This window comes from Bos indicus, chromosome 24, assembly GCF_029378745.1.
Source record: "Bos indicus isolate NIAB-ARS_2022 breed Sahiwal x Tharparkar chromosome 24, NIAB-ARS_B.indTharparkar_mat_pri_1.0, whole genome shotgun sequence".
NCBI classification, from domain to species: Eukaryota; Metazoa; Chordata; class Mammalia; order Artiodactyla; family Bovidae; genus Bos; species Bos indicus.
Genome location: NC_091783.1, coordinates 39,768,822 through 39,785,547, shown reverse-complemented (window position 1 = coordinate 39,785,547; position 16,726 = coordinate 39,768,822). Strand labels below are relative to the sequence as shown.

At 43.6% G+C, this 16,726-nt stretch overlaps 1 protein-coding gene across 1 annotated transcript in view; it reads left to right on the top strand.

Annotated features, from left to right (window-relative positions):
• The window catches only part of L3MBTL4 (L3MBTL histone methyl-lysine binding protein 4), a 155,397-nt gene that overhangs the window by 103,039 nt on the left and 35,632 nt on the right, over positions 1-16,726 (top strand).

The following is a 16,726-nucleotide window of genomic DNA, read 5'->3' as shown; positions in this document are numbered from 1 at the left end:
TTTCTTCAAAATCTTTTTTTTTTAATTTCTGGATAATATTATGTTCACTAGCTCGTAGAATTCATCTGAGTCTTGACACTTCATTTTTAAAATATTTTTACTTACTTCACCCTCAGTAATGTGAGTTGACCTCTAAGTGGAGGGATTATATGGAAGTGACAGAAAGCAAATCTCACATGTAAAATTCTATAAGACTCCCTGCATCTTTGGAGATGTCTCACAGGTGGCATCTCTCTGGACACATGGCCCAGTATCCACGTCCTCTCATCCTACCAGCACCCTCTCGCTCACCTGGTACTTGTCATCTTTAACCCAAACATCCCTCAGACATGATTTCCTTCTTTGAGTAGTTTCCATCTTCATTTATCAATGGCACATCATCCTTTTGTTCCTAAATGTAAACTTATGACTATCGGTCCTCAGTTTTTATTTGTTGTTGTTGTTGTTCAGTCATGTTTGACTCTTTGTGACCCAAAGGACTGCAGCCTGCCAGGCTTCCCTGTCCTTCACGATCTCCTGGAGCTTGCTCAAACTCATGTCCATTGAGTCAGTGATGCCATCCAACCATCTCATCCTCTGTCGCCCTCTTCTCCTACCTTCAATCTTTCCCAGCATCAGGGTCTTTTCCAGTGAGTTGGCTCTTTGCATCAGGTGGCCAAAGTATTGGAGCTTCAGCTTCAGCATCTATCCTTCCAATGAATATTCAGTACCGATTTCCTTTAGGAGTGACTGGTTTGATCCCCTTTCTATCCAAGGTATTCTCAAGAGTCTTCTCCAACACCAGAGTTTGAAAGCATCAATTCTTCGACGCTCAGCCTTCTTTGTGGTCCACCTCTCACATCTGTCCATGACTACTGGATTATTTACACATAATTTTCTAAGAAGCTGTAGATGCAACTGTATTTGCACTTTTTTTTTTTAACCTAAACAAGTAAATAATCTAAATGACATTTAAGAATAAAAGCTTCATTCCCCATGCTGGGAATTATAAACACAGGAAGATCTAATACAAAGTGAATGACTGACAACCAGAGATGGAGCCATGAAAGGCTTGAAAGAGGTGAGAAGTGGGTGTCTTCAGACCCTGCTGTGGGCAGAAAGCACTGGCGTTCAGGATTGAAGGACCCCACCCAAGGTGAGCTTTGGGGGAGCTACTAGGGGAGGGGCTGCTGGTTCTCCCGACCCTCCACCCCCAGCCCTGTTCTTCCTACTCAGCATGTGGGACCAGAAGGTGTGCATGCCTCTACGCAGAGGCTGACTTAGTGGGGATACTCTTGTACACACGAGACCTGATCCATCATTGGGAGAGTTTGGCTCATGCTGTGCTGTGCTTAGTCGCTCAGTCCTGTCCGACTCTTTGTGATTCCAGGGACTGCAGCCTGCCAGGCTCCTCTGTCCATGGGATTCTCCAGGCAAGAATACTGGAGTGGGTTGTCATGCCCTCCTCCAGGGGATCTTCCCAAAGTTCAGCTCATAGGACATGCTTTTCAGGTGGATTTTACATCTCGGACTGCGCATTTTGTTCCTTTTATAGAGCATTCAGGTGATGTTGCATTTTCATTCACTTAGCTGATTTAAAGTGTGGTGGCTCTGCACGCTCCTGCGCACCCTCCCTCTGCGGCGTGCCATGCGCTGCCTCTGGGTACCAAGGCGCTCCTCTGTCGCATCTGTATCCTGCATCTCATCCTTTTTTCTACACCCACTCCTCTTGCCGAAACTGCACAGGGTCTGGGTTTTCTTCACTGCTTTTCACACCCACGCCATTTTCAACTTCAATTGGCTGAGAGCTTCAACAGCCTTTCCGTTTCCTAGTGGAGGGAGAAGTTTTTCTCTTTTTCAAAAAACTGTTTTTCCCAGGAACCCTGTTTGTTTATTCCAGAGGCCAGTACATCCCTTTGCTCTTACTCTTTTTGTTCTGTTCTGTTATCTTTTTTCCCAAACAAAAATGCTCTTGTAAACATTTTAGACATTCATTCTCAATGTCAAAAGCCAGAGAGAATAAACAGCTCTTTGAACTGCTTTAAAAAGTGATGACACCGTGGCGTTCTCTCAGAGGTTAGCCAAGCCTTTCTCTTCAGCACAGATGTACAGCTTCCCTAACTCCGCTTATGGTACACTGTTGAGTGCCTTACGATTTTGAAGGGGGTTTTCACTGAAATGGATCAGTAAGCATAATTACTACTGATAGAAAAAGCAGAGAACATTAGTTGATGTGTATATGCATGCCCATCACTTCAGTCATGGCTGACTCTTTTTGACCCCACGGACTGTAGCCCACCAGGCTCCTCTGTCCATGGGATTCTCCAGGCAAGTATACTGGAATGGGTTGCCATGCCCTCCTCCAGGGGATCTTCCTGACCCTGGGATCAAACCAGAGATTCTGGTGTCTCCTGCTTTGCAGGTGGATTCTTTACCCATTGAGCCACCTGGGAAGCCCTGTTAATTGATTACCAAGCCAAAAAGAAGAAAAAAAAAATCACACATGATGCTATTCTGTGAAATTGTCTTTTGTAAGCTCAGGGAACTGTGTTAGCAGCTGGGCGGGGGAGGGGAGACCCATGGTGAAAGTCTAGGATTCTTAAGCCATACTTTTTCTTTCACATCCTGAGACCAAAGTCATGCTCGTGCCCCAATCCTCGTCCTCTTTTTCTACACCGATCATCATAACGTTGTTTGGATCAATGGTCTTGACAGTAATGTCTGCTTGGACCTGCTCCCCGCCACCCCACCCTCCCAATCTTGTTCATGGTCCAGAATTCCAACTGGAGGAGAAAAAGAGAACAAGGAAATCAACAAGGAAGAGTATGTCTGCTAATGATGAGCAGATACAATTTAACTCTTTTCACAGTTTACTTGTGATAATCTCCTGAGGCTGCCTGTACTCTAACCCAGATCTTTGCTCTTAAAATAATAAGATACCACGTAGAGGTGGAGGAGAATGTTCATATCCCATCTGGCCTCTTCTACATGCTGAGAGAAAATAATTTTTACTTGGCCCATGTCCAAGGATAGGCATGGGCATTAAATTAGCAAGTGAAAGTGTCTTAGTCGCTCAGTCATGTCAGACTGTTTGCGACTGTAGCCTGCCAGTCTCTTCTGTCCATGGGATTCTCCAGGCAAGAATGCTGGAGTGGGTTGCCATTTTCTCCTCCAAGGGATCTTCCCAACCCAGAGATCAAACCTGGGTCTTCTGCGTTGCAGGTGGATTCTTTGCTGTCTGAGCCACCAGGGAAGGCACGGGGTTAAATTAGCAAAGATCAGAGTTTTAATTTCCCCTGGCTTCCAGGGCATGCACCATCACTGAGCTCCGGACAGGCCCGCTCTGACTTCTTATACTGGCAACGCTGTGACCTTAGAATCTCCAGACTGCTTACAGTTCCAGGGGAAAATATAAAATTAACTCTTGACTTTCTTCCAAAATCAATTAGATGCTGCCCAGCAATTGAGGAAGTTTTTCTTTTCCTTAATGGCACTCCAGTTCTGTGTTTATTTTTAAAAAGCATGCTTGTTCTGATGTTAATCTTTGGAGAGGGAACTATAATTAGTAAATTCTAAGTCTCCATGATTTAGTAGTGGAAACAGTCTATTTATGTTCACGTTTTCTTAGTGGAGGGTCATGTTATGGATTCGAGTGTATTCAGTTCAATTCAGTTCAGTCGCTCAGTTGTGTCCGACTCTTCGCAACCCGATGAATCACAGCACGCCAGGCTTCCCTGTCCATCACGAACTCCCGGAGTTCACCCAGACCCACGTCCATCGAGTCAGTGATGCCATCCAGCCATCTCATCCTCTGTCATCCCCTTCTCCTCCTGCCCCCAATCCCTCCCAGCATCAGAGTCTTTTCCAATGAGTCAACTCTTCACCTGAGGTGGCCAAAGTACTGGAGTTTCAGCCTCAGCATCATTCCTTCCTAAGAAATCCCAGGGCTGATCTCCTTCAGAATGGACTGAGTGGATCTCCTTGCAGTCCAAGGGACTCTCAAGAGTCTTCTCCAGCACCACAGTTCAAAAGCATCAATTCTTTGGCACTCAGCCTTCTTCACAGTCCAACCCTCACATCCATACATGACCACAGGAAAAACCATAGCCTTAACTAGACGAACCTTTGTTGGCAAAGTAATGTCTCTGCTTTGGAATATGCTATCTAGGTTGGACATAACTTTCCTTCCAAGGAGTAAGCGTCTTTTAATTTCATGGCTGCAGTCACCATCTGCAGTGATTTTGGAGCCCAGAAAAATAAAGTCTGACACTGTTTCCACTGTTTCCCCATCTATTTCCCATGAAGTGATGGGACCAGATGCCATGATCTTTGTTTTCTGAATGTTGAGCTTTAAGCCAACCTTTTCACTCTCCACTTTCACTTTCATCAAGAGGCTTTTTAGTTCCTCTTCACTTTCTGCCATAAGGGTGGTGTCATCTGCATATCTGAGGTTATTGATATTTCTCCCGGCAATCTTGATTCCAGCTTGTGCTTCTTCCAGTCCAGCATTTCTCATTATGTACTCTGCATATAAGTTAAATAAGCAGGGTGATAATATACAGCCTTGACATACTCCTTTTCCTATTTGGAACCAGTCTGTTGTTCCGTGTCCAGTTCTAACTGTTGCTTCCTAACCTGCATACAGATTTCTCAAGAGGCAGGTCAGGTGGTCTGGTATTCCCATCTCTTTCACAATTTTCCACAGTTTCTTGTGATCCACACATTCAAAGGCTTTGGCATAGTCAATAAAGCAGAAATAGATGTTTTTCTGGAACTCTCTTGCTTTTTCCATGATCCAGCAGATGTTGGCAATTTGATCTCTGGTTCCTCTGCCTTTTCTAAAACCAGCTTGAACATCAGGAAGTTCACGGTTCACATATTGCTGAAGCCTAGCTTGGAGAATTTTGAGAATTACTTTACTAGCATGTGAGATGAGTGCAATTGTGCGGTAATTTGAGCATTCTTTAGCATTGCCTTTCTTTGGGATTGGAATGAAAACTGACCTTTTCCAGTCCCGTGGCCACTGCTGAGTTTTCCAAATTTGCTGGCATATTGAGTGCAGCACTTTCACAGCATCATTTTTCAGGATTTGAAATAGCTCAACTGGAATTCCATCACCTCCACTAGCTTTGTTCGTAGTGATGCTTTCTAAGGCCCACTTGACTTCACATTCCAGGATGTCTGGCTCTAGGTCAGTGATCACATCATCGTGATTATCTGGGTCATGAAGATCTTTTTTGTATAGTTCTTCTGTGTATTCTTGCCACCTCTTCTTAATATCTTCTGCTTCTGTTAGGTTCATACCTTTTCTGTCCTTTATCGAGCCCATCTTTGCATGAAATGTCCCCTTGGTATCTCTGATTTTCTTGAAGAGATCTCTAGTCTTTCCCATTCTGTTGTTTTCCTCTATTTCTTTGCATTGATCACTGAGGAAGGCTTTCTTATCTCTTCTTGCTATTCTTTGGAACTCTGCATTCAGATGCTTATATCTTTCCTTTTCTCCTTTGCTTTTCGCTTCTCTTCTTTTCACAGCTATTTGTAAGGACTCGCCAGACAGCCATTTTGCTTTTTTGCATTTCTTTTCCATGGGGATGGTCTTGATCCCTGTCTCCTGTACAATGTCATGAACCTCATTCCATAGTTCATCAGGCACTCTATCTATCAGATCTAGGCCCTTAAATCTATTTCTCACTTCCACTGTATAATCATAAGGGATTTGATTTAGGTCATACCTGAATGGTCTAGTGGTTTTCCCTACTTTCTTCAATTTCAGTCTGAATTTGGTAATAAGGAGTTCATGATCTGAGCACAGTCAGCTCCTGGTCTTGTTTGTGTTGACTATATAGAGCTTCTCCATCTTTGGCTGCAAAGAATATAATCAGTCTGATTTCAGTGTTGACCATCTGGTGATGTCCATGTATAGAGTCTTCTCTTGTGTTGTTGGAAAAGGGTGTTTGCTATGACCAGTGCATTTTCTTGGCAAAACTCTATTAGCCTTTGCCCTGCTTCATTCCATACTCCAAGGCCAAATTTGCCTGTTACTCCAGGGGTTTCTTGACTTCCTACTTTTGCATTCCAGTCCCCTATAATGAAAAAGACATCTTTTTTGGGTGTTAGTTCTAAAAGGTCTTGTAGGTCTTCATAGAACCGTTCAACTTCGAGTGTATTACATACTACTTAATGTTTATGAGATCCATTTTCTGAGTCTAAGTTTGCATGTTAATACAACCTTGAAGAGTCGGATTCACAATAAGATGCCGCTACTGAAAAATTATATACTATTAGATATAGTCTCTTTTTTGGTGCTAATAGAATCCGTAGTGGGCTTCCCTGGTGGCTCAATAATAAAGAATCCGCCTGCAATGCAGGAGATGAGGATTCAATCCCTGGATTGGAAAGATCCCCTGGAGAAAGAAATGGCTACCCACTCTGGTATTCTTGTCTGGGAAATCCCATGGACAGAGGAGCCTGACAGCCTATAGTTTATGGGGTTTCGAGAGAGGGACACGACTTGAGTAACTAAACCATCACCACCAGAGTGAGTAGTAGTATGTTCACGGTGCATTAAATGCAGGCAAATGACCTTACCCTTGAATATCTTGCATCCAGGAATGAACTCTAGGGTGAAAAATTACTTTAATATATACCTTTAAAGTTTCCCATAATCTTGTCATTTAGGCAAAATGGATGTTATTGTCATTAGAGTGTTGTCACTTAACTGGTGAGGAAATCAAGGGTCTTCCTAGTAGCTAATCCAAGACCTGGGTCTTCTGGTTAAGTCCAGCATATTCTTAGTTCTGTAACCTCAGAGCACCAGATTTATTGACAATAATGCTAATTGCACACACTCAGCTCCTGCTGCAAAGCCCTGTGAAAGACAATTCATATACATGGTCTAGTGAATTTTATTTCATCCTCACAGCAACTCTATGCGTGGTAAATATTCTGACTCTGATTTTATGATGTCGGCACCTGAAGGTTCAGGGTGGATAGGCAAAGTGTGCAGGACCACGCTGTGGCAGAAGAGGTGGGATCTGAATCCAGAACACCTGACCCTGAATTCTGTGTGCATTTCAAAGCATCAGGCTGGCACCAACACAGCAGCTGGGGGCTCTGAACCTGCCTGGCTGGGTTCAGATTTAGACATTCTCCTGCTGTTCAGGATTCTCAGGGTCATCTTGAGAGGAATTTATTTACTTGATGGAAATAGAACTACTGAGAGGGAAGGATCTTAACTGTGTCCTCCCCAAACTGTTTATTCTTATTTATACTGTAGAACGTAAAACTTGCACCTTGAACACGTTTCTTTGTAATTGGTACTAAAGGCTTCGATCTACAACAAGGGAATAAGATTATACTCACTAAACAGTTTTCTCATAAAGGAAATTGCTAGAAACGCAGCTCCCCTCCCCCACCTTATACAATCTGTTCGCTGGCTTCCCCAGGCCAGCACAGGACTTTTTTCCAGGCCCCTCCCGTCCACCTCAGTATTCTCTAATAGCATCTTCTGCCTCCCAGAGCAGTGTTTAACATACTCTAATTCACACAATCGGCAGAACCATTAGTTATAATAGCTGTCATATTCAATCACTGCTATTAAGAGAATCTAACAAAACGCCTTATAAAGCTCACTTTGTTTTTCCTAATGCCTGCCATATTATAAATTTTGCACACTTCCCAAAGGCCTATATTGACGATGAAAGTGGCTGGGAAAAAATTATGGTAATCAGACAAGAACGGCAGGCAGTAAGGCGGTTCCTTAATGATCCTAATAATAAATTCGTCTGCTCTGAGGTAACTAGTTGGTATTCAGGACTCAAATTACCTTCTACAAGGTCCATTCTCAGAATTAAAGCAGTGTTAGCTGGTTTTCCGTATGAACCTTCCAAGACTTTCCATAGGTGTTCTTTAAGTGCTCCTTCCCACATGACTTTTGTGCTTCAGAAGGTGAAGTCTCCCAGGTGCCCCACATTTCCTGTCTCTGGCCATGGAGATTCTTATTTCTGTGCTGGTTCCTTTGTTCCATCCTTCCTGCCTTCTTCACTCCTGTCGCATCTTCTCCCTTCATCAAGGCTCATTTTGGTCTTGAAACTTTCCACAGCAGTTCAGCCCATATGAGCTTCCAGACCTTAGAGATGGTGTTTTACACATCATGTGTGTTTCTAATGTCTAGCTCAGTGCCTGACACTAGCATTCCAGGTTCCCATGCTATATTGTTCTTTACAGCATCGGACTTTACTTTCACCCCGAGACACATCCACAACTGAGTGTCATTTCTGCTTTGGCCCAGCTGCTTCATTCTTTCTGGAGCTATTTGTAATTGCCTTCTGCTCCTCTCCAGTAGCACACAGGACACCTTCTGACCAGGGGGCTCATCTTCCAGTGTCATATATTTTTGCCTTTTCATACTGTTTATGAGGTTCTTTGCCAACAAAGGTCCGTCTAGTCAAGGCTATGGTTTTTCCAGTGGTCATGTATGAATGTGAGAGTTGGACTGTGAAGAAAGCTGAGTGCCAAAGAATTGATGCTTTTGAACTGTGGTTTGAAGAAGACTCTTGAGAGTCCCTTGGACTGCAAGGAGATCCAACCAGTCCATCCTAAAGGAGATTTGTCCTGGGTGTTCTTTGGAAGGACTGATGATGAAGCTGAAACTCCAATACTTTGGCCACCTCATGCGAAGAGGTGACTCATTGGAAAAGACCCTGATGCTGGGAGGAATTGGGGGCAGGAGGAGAAGGGGACAACAGAGGATGAGATGGTTGGATGGTATCACTGACTCGATGGACATGAGTTTGAGTAAATACTGGGAGTTGGTGATGGACAGGGAGGCCTAGCATGCTATGATTCATGGGGTCGGAAAGAGTTGGACATGACTGAGTGACTGAACTGAACTGAACTGAACTGATGGGGTTCTCCAGGCAAGAATACTGGAGTGGATTGCCATTCTCTCCTCCAGTGGACCACATTTTGTCAGAACTCTACTCTATGACCTGTCTGTCTCCGGTGGCCCTGCACAGCATGACTCATATCTTCATTGAGTTACGCAGGCCCCTTCACCACGACAAGGCTGTGATCTACGAAGGGGCTTATTTGTGTGTGTGTCTTATTTTCTCAAGAAGACTAGAGGCTGCTAAAGAATGAGAACTAGTTTTCATTATGCTTTTATTTTTTCTCCATTACTGTTCACATTATAGGTTTTTAGTGAATCTTAGTTGATTGATTCAGATGCATACATTTGTTTTCCCCTGAGAGTCTCAGTGTCTTCAACTGTAAAATGAAAACAAATATTCGAACCTTTGATTTTTTAATGGAGGTGTATGGATGTAGGTGCTTCCCTGGTAGCTCAGATGGTAAACAGTCTGCCTGCAATGTGCAATACAGAAGACCTGAGTTCAACCCCTGGGTCCAGAAGATCCCCTGGAGAAGAGAATGGCTACCCATTCCATAAATATAGATGTATGACTGGGCCTGGAACATAGTAGAAACTATGGAAATAATATTTATCTTCCATTTTTATAAAAATAGTTGATTTTAAAATCTACAATTGAACCCATTCTAGCTGTGTATGTGCCACACGTCTTTGCATGAAACATAGAGATTTGGCCCTTTGTTTATTTAGTCTGAATTAAAGTAAACTGCTTAAGCTAGTGAGCAGTGATCAAAACACCAAGAGACCCCTGTCCTCAGCCTGTGGAGACTGTAGTTGGACAGGAAGCCCCCGGCCATCCAGACGACCCCACCCGCTCCCCCGCTCCTGCCTCCACCGCAACTCCCCACTTCTAGTTGGACTCTAAGGGGCCTTGTCATCCAGCCAAATATGATGGTCCTGGAGCTTTACAGTGAGAAAGGACTCAGAAGGTTATCTCAGCCAACTTCTGCACAGAGAAATAAGGACATCAGAGCCAAGAACTTAGTCTGTCATTGACACTGTCACTGGTGGCAACCCCAAGCCCTCTGACCCCCAGGCATCACTCTGTCACCATCCCATCCCCCATCCTCCCCCGGAATTAGGATGAGGTCAGAACAGAGTTGGTTTCTGGCATATGAATACCGGAATGACACTAACTTTGCTGTATTCAGCATCCACATGGTAGCCGTTCATTTGCTCCTCACTTATCCATTGAACAAACCCTTAGAAAGGCATTGCTCCAAACTCCAGTGATACAGCAGTGGACAGAACAGACTAAACTCCTTGTCCCTGTTAAACTTTCACCTGACGGTAAGAAAACTGCCCAGGCTGCTGAGTGGTGGGATGGGGATCCGAGCTCAGGCAGGACGGCATTGGTCCCCCAGCCTGGGCGCTGAGCTGCTGCCCCCAGGGCACCAACATCAGTTCACCCAGGGAGCTGGGTGAGCTCCTGGGTGTGGAGCATCTGCTGGGGCTGAAGGTGAAGACGAGGGGCCAGGGACAAGAAGGGGAACAAGACTGCCAACCCTTCAGGGAGAATATATTCAGGAGCGAAGATGGAGGAAGGAAAGCAAAGTTAAACATAACGGAAAAGAGACTCCTGGGTTGTGATGAGTGACAGGGAATGAGAGGGGGGCCTCTGGTTTCAGCAGTGACCACCTTAGGTTCCTGGAGACGGTGAGCAGATCAAGGCGATCAAGTAGAACTAAACAGTTCTGTTGAATATTTTGCAAGCTGAAACTGAGCTGAGTCTGTCAAGATCAGCCCAGGGGTGTGGACAGAAGCCGACATGATGAAAGGACCCAGATACTGAATTCCGCTTGCCTCAGCTCCCTGGGCACCTTCATTACAGTCTCGTGTGTTTCCTAAACAAATTTACAGTCTTGCTAAAATGTGATAATATAACCAATGCATGCCTTCAAAAGATCTTTAAAAATATTTTTCTGTGCTTATTTTCATGAGGCATTTTATGATCTATTGTGGATCTCTGGATTTCTGGAATCCTGCCTTGGCTCAGGCCCTTAGCAATTAAATGCTGAGAACAGTCTGTGCCCAAGTGTCCATGGTTTATTCCATCAAGGAAATGTTGGTGTTCTTGCACCCCAGAAAAACAAAACTTTGTTGCCTAAGCACCAGCAGGCATTATTTTTCTCATCTACATACTTCATTTGGCTTTAAAATAATTGTTATTCAGTCACCCAGTTGAGTCTGACTCTTTGTGACCCCATGGACTGCAGCACGCCAGGCTTCCCTGTCCTTCACTATCTCCCAGCTCAAACTCATGTCCATTGAGTTGGTGATGCCATCCAACCATCTCATCCTTGTCACCCCCTTCTCCTCCTGTCCTAAATCTTTCCCAGTATCAGAGTCTTTTCCAGTGAGTCAGCTCTTCGAGTCAGGTGGCCAAAGTATTCAAGCTTCGGCATTAGTCCTTCCAATGAATATTCAGGGTCGATTTCCTTTGAGATTGACTGGTTTAATCTCCTTGCTGTCCAAGGAACTCTCAAGAGTCTTCTCCAACACCACAGTTTGAAAGCATCAATTCTTCAGCACTCAGTCTTCTTTAAGGTCCAACTCTTGAAATAGTAATTGTTGGCACATGACTGGCCTGACGTTACTGCTGACCACATGCAGTAGATGCCCCCAAGGCCAGTGCCGTTGTTCACTCACCCAGTTGTTGTTCACTCAGCCAGTCATGTCCAGCTCTTTTCAACTCCCTGGACTGCAGCATGCCGGGCCTCCTTGTCCCTCACCATCTCCCGGAGTTTACCCAAGTTCACATTCATTGCTTCAGTGAGGCCGTTCAGCCATCTCATCCTCTGACATCCTCTTCTCCTTCTGCCCTCAATCTTTCCCAGCATCAGGAACTTTCCCAATGAGTCCTCTGTTCTCATCAGGTGACCAGAATACTGGAGCTTCAGCTTCAGTCCTTCCAGTGACTATTCAAGGTTGATCTCCCTTAAGATTGACCGGTTTGATCTCCTTGCTGTCCAAGAGTCTTTCAGGACTCTTGTCCAGCACCACAGTTCGAAGGCATCAATTCTTTGGCGTTCTGCGTTCTTTACAGTCTGGCTCTCACAGCCATATGTGACCACTGGGAAGAGTCACCGTAGCCTTTACTACATGGACCTTTGTTGGCAGAGTAATGTCTCTGCTTTTCAACACACTGTCTATTTGTCATCGCTTTCCTGCCAAGAAGCAATCATCTTCTGATTTCATGGCTGCAGTCACTGTCTGCAGTGATTTTAGAGCCCACGAAGAGGAAATCTGTCACTACTTCCACTTTTTTCCCTTCCATTTGCCATGCAGTAATGGGGCCATGGCTACTTCCATTGCCATCATGATAAAGGCTGCATGCTCAGACCAGCGTGCCAGGCTCCCCCAGCTCAGCTCCAGCCGCAGCCTCACCTCTGGTCCTGCCTTTCCTCACACAGGCAGATGCTTCACCCAGACCAGTTGACCTGCTTATTCATGTCCCCAAATGCTCTCTCCTGCATTTCACTTGTGCTCAGCCTATGCTTTCCTCCTGCCCTCATTCCCTAGATCTCTGTGGTCCCATCCATCACTCACCTCCCCCTTCTTTCAGAACGGACCCAGCTGCATCCTCTGCCTCCTCCCAACCACACAGATCTGAGCCCTCCCTCTGGTCATCACGAGCACTACTATACACCCAGGTCTCTCCTCCCCCTGTGCCATCTCCAGCTCCAGGTCATCTGTAGATGCTCACAGACCCTCTCACCCTCCGTTGCTGGGAGGCGATATGTAGGGGAGAAGAAAGCTGGCTTTGGAGTTTGTTGACTTTGCCTCCAGACTCATTCACCCTCCATCATCGACTCACTGTGCCCTTAAGATGGGCAAGTAGTTTAACATCTCTGAGCCTCAGTTACTTGACTCATAACAAGCATCCTTGTAGAGTTTTTGTGGGAATGAAATGCAGTTAAGTGAAATGAAGAGTCTGGGAGTCCTTAGGCAGCACCTACCTCACTCAGGAGATGTAACTGAATCTCAGCAGTTTACAGAGTTTGACTTGGTGTAGCTCCCTGATGATGTAATAATTTTGAAAGAAACAATTATTCCTAAATAGATCTGTGATTAATTGCACTGCTTTGTATTTTTTGAAAAGCCACTTAGTAAACTTATTTGATTTGTTTTTAAATTGCCTTTTAAAATCCTCATCAAAATTATATATGGCATACTGGCTTCTATTTTTTTTTTTTTTTTAATTTTGTAGAATAGAACCTTGATCTTCATGGTATTGTAGAGGGAAGCTTTCAGATAGTTTGAAAATCAACTCACCTTTATAAAACTTATAAAGTTTGAGGGAAAATACCCAACTATTTGCCAAAAAGATGTAAGCAGAGCTAAAAATAGTTCTTTTTTTCCATCTTATTCTTTGCAAAATGACTCTACTGTGCACAAGTGTTTCCGGCATCCTGTGTGGACCAACTTTCTCTTCTAGAGGCTCCCTACTTAAGGCCAAGTCCTCTTTCTACCATTCATGTTCTTGCTTATAAGAATGTAGATAAATCCTGATATCTATATCTATATATATAGATAGATAGATATAGAATTAATAAAAATATTCCACATAGTTTTATGCATGACCAAAAATGCATAAGAGTTTATAGACTGTTATAATATGTTGTTTCACTGACTGTTCTGAACGAACCCTGTAAGGCAAGTACTGACCAGGTTTGGCAGGTCAGGAAGCTGAAGCCTCTAGACTTTTAACTATTCACTCTGGGCCTCCTACCCAGGGAACAGGGTGAAGACATGGACCCAGGCTTTGGGTGGACTCATACCGGTCTGCATCACCGCAGAGTAACTACCTGGGATGGGTATGTACCGCAGTGGCTGTGTGCAGGTCCTTTTTTTAAGACCAAAAGATGGGATTTCAAGAGCAGTTCTTTCTCAGTTACTTGCTTTTTTGATTAAAAAAAAAAAAAAGTCTTCATGGTTAAAAAGCATCTGATTAATGGAATGCATTTTTACATGACATACATATTTATGCAGGGCTTTCCTGGTGGCCCAGACAGCAAAGAATCTGCCTGCAATGCAGGAGACCCAGGTTGGATCCCTGGGTTGGGAAGAATCCCCTGGAGAAGGAAATGACAACCCATCCAGTATTTTTGCCTAGAGAATTCCATGGACAGAGGAACCTTGTGGACTACAGTCAAAGGGGTCTCAAAGAGTCAGATACGACTGAGGGACTAACACAAACACACACACACACACACACACACATGTTTTTAGAACATGTAGATAAGATTGCCTCAAATTATGTACCAGTTGGTCTTCCCTGATGGCTCAGCAGCAAAGAATTTGGAGATGTGGGTTTGATCCCTGGGACAGGAAGATCCCCTGGGCAAGGAAATGTCAATCCACTCTGGTATTCTTGCCGGGAAATCCCATGGACAGAGGAGCCTGGTGGGCTACAGTCCATGGGGTCTCAAAAGAGTCAGACATGACTAAGTAAGTGACTAAGTGATAATTATGTACCAGTCACTTAGGTTTATGTGTAAGATTTAGTAACTGAATCCATTTCCTCATCCAAAACAGAAACTGAAATAATACTAGAATGTCCACATGAAAGACTTTTCAGTGAGAATAAAATGAGAGCGAGGTTATCCAAGTGCAACCAGAAAATATAGCTGCGAAGCAAGGTATTCTACTTTTCATTAAAATCTTAAATATTACAGATCAATTAATCCATCCTCTCAAGTTCTGACCACCTACAATTAATTACTAAGTAATTAGTAACACTGGCAAAGTTTCATTTTAGAAACTTCCACATTCATTACAAACTATGAGCCTCAAGTTTTAATGAAGTTCCATGATGAAAGAGTTGCAGAATTAATCCTCACTGTATCCTGGAGCATCTTAAAAGTTAATTAATTCTCTGACATTCAACAGTGTAACTAAATTACTTTGTACAGTTGTTTGAGCACAATGTCTATAATCTTCTGATTAAAATAAGCACAGAAATCATCAGGAACAATTATTATTTACCACCTACCACACCATCAGTTACGATCATTCCGATCATTGGTAGCTCTTCCTCAGAATCTAAAGATTATTCTCCAGAGACTTTTAGAAACTTTTGGCTACAATAGAACCAGAGGCTGGGGGCTTTGGAGTTTCAAGTTTCAAAGTTAAGAGTTTCTGAACAAAGTTTTTAAATCTTAAACTGGAGAAGACTTCTAACAAGCCTCCACGCTTCAGAATACCTGCTATTTCACCACTGTTTACCTGTGATTTCTATTTAAATTTGTGCTGCTGTCATGATTTATTCCTGCCTCACAGGATAATGAATCCAGGTTTTATTTTTATTTTTGTTCTTCGCCCAGACTTGTACGGCAAACAAAGTGCTTGAAAATCAAAGGAAAAGAAGATATTGAGTTGGTTATACTCCCCAGAGTTAAAAACAAAAGCAACAGCAAAAACACAGACGCTGATTTTTGTTGGGAAGGATGCCTTGTTTGTGTGTTCAGTTGGTGTTATTGTTCCAGAAAGGAGTGTTGGGTAAAGAAGCTTCCAGAGGCCAAGAGACTTGTGCTTTTGTCTTATGCGCTTATCCTAACCCTGCTTCACTACTCTGACCTTCATCTTCTCGTTTTTAAAGCGAAAGACCCCGTCATCTGCCTCCGTGGTCCTCTCTGATCACAGGACAAATCTAAACCTATAGGAACCGCCGTCTCAGTGGTGGAGTCTCTCTCTGCCATCCCCACAGGGCGTGGGGGGAACCAGAAGTGTCTCCTTGTATTCTTATAAATTGGGGGATTGGAAAATGTACTTCGTTAGCAAGATAGGCAAGAAGCTTGCACAAACTTAAGCTTTAAAAGCTGAGAGATTACTGAAAGTGAAAATGTTAGTCATTCAGTTGTGTCCAACTCTTTGTTGCCCCAGGGACTATAGCCTGGCAGGCTCCTCTGTCCATGGGATTTCCCAGGCAAGAATACTGGAGGGGGTTGCCATGCCCTCCTCTAGGGGATCTTCCCAACCCGGGAATCAAACCTGCATCTTCTACACTGAAGGCAGATTCTTTACCTCTGAGCCAAGAGGGATTATTAGAGTGTAAGAAAAAAGAATTGCATATTTTTACTGATTGGGTTTCTTTGCAATTAAGGCTCAATAGAGACAGATGCCCTCTGTTATTTTGAGGTTATATAGTAACAAGCTAAGGAATAAATTTCCCCTTGGGTGTGTTAATTTGGTGTAATAATTCCTATTTGGTTGGATGAAAATGTTGATCATTTGTAATTAGTATGTCTTCAGCCACAGTAGTTCTATGTTTGTATCTTCCAGAATGTGATAGGAGATATGTTTATCTTCTAGAGGAAAAGAAAATTAGTGAGTTTTCTCCTTGTTTAACTAAAAGTTCAACAGATTAGCATAGTTGGGTTGCACTGTACTTCCCCTCCAATACAATTACCCATTCGACTTTTCTTAGAAGAAAAATAGGTGCTTTGCAGTCATTGATCAACAGGGCTGTGACTCTATGGGCTGATTTCAGGCAGAGCCCAAGCTCTGCTTAGCTGAGAGAACTCTGGATTTCATCGCGTCCACAAAGTGGGGAGGAATCCTTTCCTCAGAAAATGGAGGGAGTTCAGTTGCTCTGTTTTGTTGGTACATCTATATGTGTCTCCCTTGCCTGAAGAATTTCCATGTAATATAACTAGATAGGGACATTACTTTAAATAAAATATCTCCTACCTCATTTCCAATGAATATTGAGGGTTGATTTCCTTTAGGATTGACCGGTTTGATCTCCTTGTAGTCCGAAGGATGCTCAAGAGTCTTCTCCAGCACCACAATTTGAAAGCATCAGTTCTTTGGCTC